Source organism: Panthera pardus, unplaced genomic scaffold, assembly GCF_024362965.1.
Source record: "Panthera pardus isolate Hobbes unplaced genomic scaffold, ASM2436296v1 HiC_scaffold_6, whole genome shotgun sequence".
NCBI classification, from domain to species: domain Eukaryota; kingdom Metazoa; phylum Chordata; class Mammalia; order Carnivora; family Felidae; genus Panthera; species Panthera pardus.
Window position 1 is genome coordinate 112,704,420 of NW_026526991.1, and position 7,647 is coordinate 112,712,066.

At 48.3% G+C, this 7,647-nt stretch overlaps 1 long non-coding RNA gene across 1 annotated transcript; it reads right to left on the reverse strand.

The window, feature by feature from the left end:
• Window positions 1–256: 256 nt before the first annotated feature.
• LOC109276318 (uncharacterized) lies at window positions 257–7,316 on the reverse strand. The gene is made up of 2 exons (XR_002084589.2): window positions 6,609–7,316; window positions 257–1,633 (listed from the first exon to the last, which is right to left on the reverse strand). It is a non-coding gene; the product is annotated as an uncharacterized LOC109276318 (long non-coding RNA).
• Between the last annotated feature and the right edge of the window lie 331 nt (window positions 7,317–7,647).

Here is a 7,647-nt window from a genome sequence, read left to right on the forward strand (position 1 = left end):
CTCCTCCCCACCCCCACCCTGGCTCTCTCTCTGAATCTCCCCTCGTCTCACATGTGCCCCACTTGCCTTTCTTTTCTTCCATCCAACATACCATCACTAGCTAAACAAGTTACTTCACTTATTTGAGCGTCAGGTTTTTTTTTTTTTTTTTCAATCCCTAAAAGAGGAATTGAAAAACACCTCATAGGAAGATTGTGTGAATTACATTAAATTTATTTGTGTAAAGCACTTAGCATATTGTCTGACACAGGAGAAGTGTAACAAACGCTATTTTTATTCAATCATTCAACAAACATTTATGATATACCATATGTTGAATGCTGGACACACACGATCAGATATTTCCCAAGGGAAAAATAATTCTCTTTATTTAAATACACACATACCCCATAGTAATCTGGGGCAGAGAAGCACTGAGACCCCACTAATGGTGCATACTGTGAAAGTCCTAGAAGAGGCTGGATCGGCACATGGCTTCATCTTCTCTGGAAACTTTTCCTGGGTTGGTGTCAGCAGTTCTTGTCTCCTTCCCTCGCCTCTCCCTCCTTTGGCGTCTGAGACCCTCCTTCTCTGGTTCAGGGTTACCTTTAGGGCCCCAGCTCCTGGCTGCACTTTAGGCCAGGCAATTCCAGGACTATACTCCACTGTCCAGTCCTACTTGGGCTACTTCAATTGCCACTATCTTTATGCAAATTAGCCCCCAAAAGAGGAGTCTTAATGTTATATTTGCTTCCTCCCCTTTTTTTTCTAATCACGGCCTGACTGCTTTCCGTTTCCCTCTCTGCTTTTGTGAACCTGTTGTGCCCGTGGCGCTCACAGGCTCTAAACACCGTCCATTCAGTGATGCCACGAGTGATTAATCTGTGGCTAGTTTCCTTCCATCTTCCCCAGAGCGTGTGCAGGGCCCATTCATCAAGATGCCCAGATAATTGAAGCAATCCACCTTCGTTCAGGGCCACGCTCTGGGCAGTGATGCTGGCCCGGAGAGCTGTTGTGTTGCATGTAATTACTCTTCCCGCGTGAATCCCCGGGGCCCCTCTCTGCCTCTTGCAGATCCCCATCACCTTGAACGGTGTTTCTGCACATGCCTCTCCCCTCCTCTCCACCAAGTCCTTCTGTGGATGTTCATCCCGGGCTGGCTTTCACGATGTTTTACCCTGACCCTGAGAAGAGCCGTTGGCATTGACAGAGCAGGCAGACGGACTCACTGAAACTGCGGTTAGAGGGAGCTGAGTTGGCCACTGGAGAGAACTGTCTTCCCTGAGGTTTGGAGAAGCAGAGATCCACTACCATGAAGGTGGTGTGATGTTTCTCAGAGAGCTCGAGGGAAAGGACAGAATGGGGATCTCTTTTGACAGATGACTGGCGAACTGGACGTCCTCCCTGACCTGCGTCCAGTGGAAGGAGAGCTGTTAAGCTCAGAGGTGGCCTTAGCCACTGTCTGCTCCAGCTGCCCTCACAATGCCAACCTTGGGATGCCTTTTCTTAGCACAGATCCTCTTTAATTATTCACTTATTCACTCATTTACTTATCTCACAGATATTTGGGATGCACGGCATTGCACTGCCATATCCTTGCTTCCCAAGCACGATGTGGGTAGAGGTGACGGCAACAAAGTGGTGTCCCACTAACCTGGAGGAATGAAAAAGTTGTATAAATATCATCAATATTGTCTCCAGACTGTCAAGTTGATAAAAGCAATAAACATCACCGATTGTTTTAGGGGATATTCTGCAAGGGAGGCTTTGCATTCAAGAGGATATTATTTCTTCCAACCAGTGCCAATCAACAATGGCAACAAAACAAAGAGGCATAAATCACCGCAATAAAGAAGATTCTCGTGAGTATGACCTTGTAGCTGTATGCCGCAGCAAAGGATCTGAAGCCCAGGATTAGACTTAGTGGTGTAACCTCAGAGACCCAGAGAATGTGAGGTTGTCATTGTCCTTGAAGCCCTGAAGAGTCTGACTGCCTCACTTGGAGTTCAAGTCTCCCAGAAGGTGGCCCCAACTTGATTTTCTCCTAACAAGCTGCATTAGACCTTTAGAGGAAGCAGCACTGTCATGATCGTGGTGTCTCATTTCTACTCTCCATAGAAGTGAATATACGATATTAAAAACCATAGAATAAGTACAAGGAACACAACTCTAATTTTCTCCATAATGTTTTCTTGATGCTTTTTAAAAAATAGCAAGCAACAGATTCTTAAGCAAAAGTTGGTGTCCTTGCTGTGTTGATGTCTTGCATATGTGCTGAGTTTGATAGAGGGTAACCCATATTGTCCACTTTGTCCCCATAAGAACCCTCCATTCAGTCGGCTCTGATCTCGATCCCAAGCTCAGGACTTTGTTTTCTCATGAACTTCCTTTGTGCCAGAATATTTCTTTTCTTCTCTGTCTACATAACTTTTTACTTTTCACCTACAGCCCTGTTTAAATTATGGCCCAACCCTCCCAAACCGGGAAGCCTCCATGGTCATTCCCATACAGGGAAAGCTTTCTTGCCACATCACTTAATAACATACCACTTTGTGACATGTCCCACATTGTTACTTCATGTGTGTATTTAATTTAAGTGTTCCTGTGTCCATTTCCTAATGAGCCTATGAGTTTTTGAGGGCAAGACTCAGGTGTTACATTTCTGTCTCTCCTTTTGATGCTGCTGGGTGATAGACAGCACTCACATTTTAAGGAAGCTTGTTCCTTGAGTCAGTACTTCTCAATCTGAGGAGCAGAGAGACTCACTTTAGGAGTAGAAATTCTCTGAGACACTGAGAATACATTGCATCCTGAAAACATTGCGCTAAAAGTGGGTGATCCCTTGGTGCCAACGGAATGGTAAATTAAAATGCACAATCAAGCACTGATTAACATGAAGTGAAAATACAAAACTTAAATGTCATTAAAACGTCAGTGCTTAGGGAATATATCCCTAGCACCCTCTTCCACCCCTATCCCTGCTCTCCACCGTCTTGTTCCACTACAATCTGTGTGCACCAGGGGAGCGGGAACAGGCCAATTGCATTTCTATGGGGTGAGAAGCTTGGAAAAACCTAGAGCTTTAGATCCTTAGTACATTTAGATTCTGGTACAGCATCTTCAGGTCAAATTTCTTTGTGTTAGAGCAAGGACCAGGAGAAAAACCATCAAGGTAAGTGCAAGATTCAAGGTAGAGAGAGGGGTTGCTGATGCCAGATGCTGCGGGTTACGTGGCATGGATGCAAGGAAGTGGGCATAGTTTGTAATATACCGCTCATGAGGAAAGAGGTATAAAAGGATTTCAATCTAAATTGGAACCACAGGATATGAAATAAAGAATCCCATGCATTTGCCCTCAGAAGAATGGAATTTCAGAACCAAGATACTGATTTTCTGTAAATGCTTGATTTACAGAAGAGTGAGCCTCAACTCCTCAGCAAGAACATCTGTCAAGAATCCCTTCCTATCTTCAAGTCCATGAACTTTCTATACTTGGACTTTGGCTGGACTTCCCCCTCTTTGCACTCCTTGCCCATAAATATAGCCTGCCCCAAACCCTCAATGGACTTGCCTGTAGCTTGCTAAGGAATGCATTTTCTGAATTTTGGTTGTGCTGTTATTCCCAAATAAATCTAAATTCTGGTGATTTGAGCTTGCCTCAGTTTACCTCTTTATTTAGGTCAACCGAGGGAAGATGAGAGGGAGCCAGACTATAGCAGTAGATTGGGTATTGTAGGAGGTAAGAAGATGAAGGTAGAAGGGAAGGGGCTGGAAACTTGAGGAGGAGCAGAGATGAAAGAAAGTCTTTATTATTTAGTTTCTTAATATGGAGATGAGCACATTTATATTCCCTGTAGGTCCTCATCTTCTTCAGTCTGATGGGGAAACAAAGCAGACAGCTGCAGCCACGGGAGACAGACTGGACTGACCCTCTTCACCCCAAACCCAAAATTCCATGGAAAGGTTCTCACTGATCCAGCTGAGTCTTTAGGAGCCCAACTAAGGGTCAAAAATTTTGTATCGAGGCTGTGGGGAGGAGGTCCTACGTAAGTACATGCCAGCACCTATGGAGGTCATGCAGATGGAATGGAAAGGAGAGCAGTTTTCATTGAAGAGGGGTGTTCATTAATGTGTGTAGTTTGGAGGTGGAAGAGAGTTTAGAAAATTTGAGAAGCTCATAACTCAAGCTTATTTTGTTTTGTTTTTTGTTCTTGGAGAAGTTAGGGCCACTGCAAAGAGTTAGGGGGTCGATGGAGATTTGAGTTACTGAGGGCTTGGAATATTACAATGCAAAATGAGAAAGCCAGCAGAGCAACTGAGCAACTGGGACATGCATTCAAGGGTAGGAAGCATCGTTGTGTCATGGCATCAATACTGATTTTTTCACTTAATGGACATTATTGATGACAACCTCCATTATCTCCCAGCATCCTAAACATAGATGGCACCAATAAAAGCAGATAGTTGGGCTGATCCAGGGTTGGAGAGTGGCAATATAGATGCATCAGGAAAGGAGGCAAACCAGTGGAGGAGAGGGGAAGGGCTGAAGTAAGTGTCCACACAAGAGTAAGTGTCCACACAACTTGGTATACAGACCAGGACTGATGTTTTGTTTTTCATTTTAAAAGGGAGTATTTAATTCAACATAGCAATGAGAACCGAACAGTATTAAAAACAGGAGTGGCTTAAAATGCATTTTAATCTAGTTTCCTTTGGAGGAGTTTGCTAGTTCTCTACAGCAAAAGGATGCTAGGAAAATGTCCGTAGAAAACAGAAATTCTCTCAGGATGCACATCTAAAATTCTTAAAAGGGCTTAAAGATTCAGGGAGGAGCTAACCAACTGTTGTGTTTCAGTAGTGCATCTTATCATGGCCCTTGCAAATGGAAATGACCCTTCAGGTAAGGCGGGCACATTGTGGTTTGCTGAGGAAAGTTCCATGTAATTATCAATGGCACCTCTTTTCACTATTGAGAGGTCCCAATTTCGATCTTAGTCAGCTCATACTTGGTCAGGTCTGAAGTGACTAGGGCAAGTGGTCTCTCAGTAATGTCACTTCTTTGTGTGTGGTGCTGCAGGCCTGATGATCTGGAAGGAGTAAACTTTGGCTCTCAAACTGCTTCTCTCTTCTTGGTGTGAATGGAGACTCCTGGAAGTCACCAGTGCCTGCAGATCTGGGGTCCAAAGAGAAAGGATCAGTGATTGAAACAAAGCTACCCTGTCCTGCTGGTTCCCCGTAGGGGAAGCCACATAAGCAAAGGCTAGAGAAAATGGTTACATTCTTTGTTGGCAGATGGCTTAGAAAATACTGCCCATACTGAACTGGATTCCCCTAGGCCATTTGATACACCCAGGGTGCCTCAAGGCAGGAAGTCCCAGAAACCACAGGCAGTTTGTGACCGCCCACTTCAGCTTTTTTCAGCATGAAAAAGACATGGGCCATGCAGGAATCATCTTTGTTTCTTGCCACAGTGAAGACCGATGATGTCTTGCATAAAGTAGATTCTCAATACATACGTGACTGAATGCGTGTCCTCTACAGGACAGACTGGGGTTGTTCTGTCTTAGAGGTGCCTCAGTTGGTGGCCTTCAACTTGGTATACAGACCTATATGTGTACAATGCAGCACAGAAGATGGGGCAGGTGAAGGTGGGGAAGAAGGCTGGCGCGAGCTGGGATAGATTTTTTTTTTTCCTGAGCCCAGCTGGTGATCAGCTTATACCCTAAAGCAGAAGGATTAATAACAAGAGTAATTTTATCCCCATCAGAATGTAACTACAGATGTGGGCTTATTGGGTGAAACAGCTAATCCTTTCTACATTTGGCTCACTCATGAAATACGATGCCTGGGGTTGTCAAAAGCACTATTTCCACATGGGCGTGCTGCTGGGTGTGCAGCTCTCCTGGGCTGTGTGGGCAGCTGTCGACTGTCTGTGCTCTTGCTGTGGGTGAACTGACTTCTCCCTGGACTGATGGAGGGGAAGGGAACAGGCCTGTGTGTATGTGTGGACACTGAGAGGAGGGAGGGTGTGGTTGAAGGAAAATGTCAGGTGTTGGAGTAGGTCGGTGCGAAAAGAGGCTGGAGGGAAAAAGACTCTTGGAAAAACCTAAGCTTCCTTGCAACCGTGTCTTACAGCGTCAGGGATAGGGAGGCAGCAGGAAGAGGGAAGAGGGCTGAGGAGAGGGGGTGCGCCTGGGTGTACACGTGCTCCAGATCTGAGCCAGCAGGCACCCAGGGATTTACAGCGTGGCAATGGTTGGAGGCTCCAACGCCAGGAGACTCAATTAATCAAAGAGCTGCTGCTGATGGAGCAGAGATGAAAGGGTTTCCAGGCCAGTCAGTGATATGCTTGGAGCTTTTCCCCGGGCAGCCACCCTGGGGTGAGTAACAGGAGACAAGATTCTTTCTGAGAGCTAAGGTCTGCGAGTTCCACGCCGCCACGGAGGGAGGCACCCAGGCAGCCAGTGGGCGTTAAGCGGGCGTGGTCAGGGCGACGGGGCGTGGCCCCAGCACCGAGGCGGCGCGCGTGACCGCCCCCACCCCGGCCGGCTCGGCGCACCACCTCCCGCTGGGCGTGGGGGCAGGGGGCGGGGAACGACGGTGGTCCCGGTGGGCCGCGTGCCTCCTACCTGACCCCGGCCGCTCCCTGCGCGGTGATCCGGGTCCCAGGTTGGGCGGCGCAGAGCAGGGCGCCGAAGGCGTCGCCCTCCCTTCCACCCACCGTTACCGGGCTCGGCTGGTCGCTCCGACCCGCTCGCTCCCCCGCTTCTTTTCAGTCCCAGGCTCGGGGGGCAGGAGAGGTTAAAGCTTCATTCCAGTGAGCTACGTTCCAGAACCTTTAAAAAATGCCCCGGGGTTCCTGGAAGACGTTGAGAGGAAAGCAGAGTGTCCGACGTCCCCACCCAAATGCTCCTGATCCAGAGAGACCGCCTTTGACTGAAGAGTCCCGGTGGGTGGGAGGAAAGGGCAGAGTGGCTCGTAAAAAAACAACAACCTTCTTATCCATTCGTCTTCCTTCCCCTACCTTCTTCCCTTAGGTTCTTAATTAATGTCCCCCCTTCCCTCCAGCCCAAAGAATCTGGAGCCTAAAACCCACAGGGCAGGGCGGGCCCACCGAGGCCGCCCTTAGCCCGGGAGTTCAGGCGGGGCCGCGCAAGGAAGGATTGCGCCTCCCGGGCGGGTCTCGGGGTTGGAAGGCTCACATCACCATGGCAACGAGGTCCTCGCTTCCCGTGGGAATAACGAACTCCCGAAAGTGCAGCAAATTGGAAAGGGACCTGCTGAGTGCCAGCTGGGGCTCTAGGCCCGAGGGGGGAGGGGAGGTGGTCTGCAGAGGGCGGGCGGGGAGGGGGGGGGGCCGGGGTACGACCGGGCCTGAGGGGCGACCCCAACGTGGATGCCGGCCTGCGCGTGTTTCCTCTGAGTCAGGTGGGGCCGCACATGCTGGACACGTGACACGCCGTGCTTCCCCGGGGCCGCCAGTAAGCAGATGTAGTTGCTGACTTGCTTAGAGCAGTGTCCTGGCTCTGGCTAAGTGGGACGGTTCCCTTCTGTTCTGGCTCGCGGCTGAATTCAAGTTCTATGTGGCTGAGGCCATTAGTTTATTTTTTACAATTTTTTTTTTTGGAGTTTTAAAAGTTGTTTTAGTGGTAAAAAGAAAAAAACACT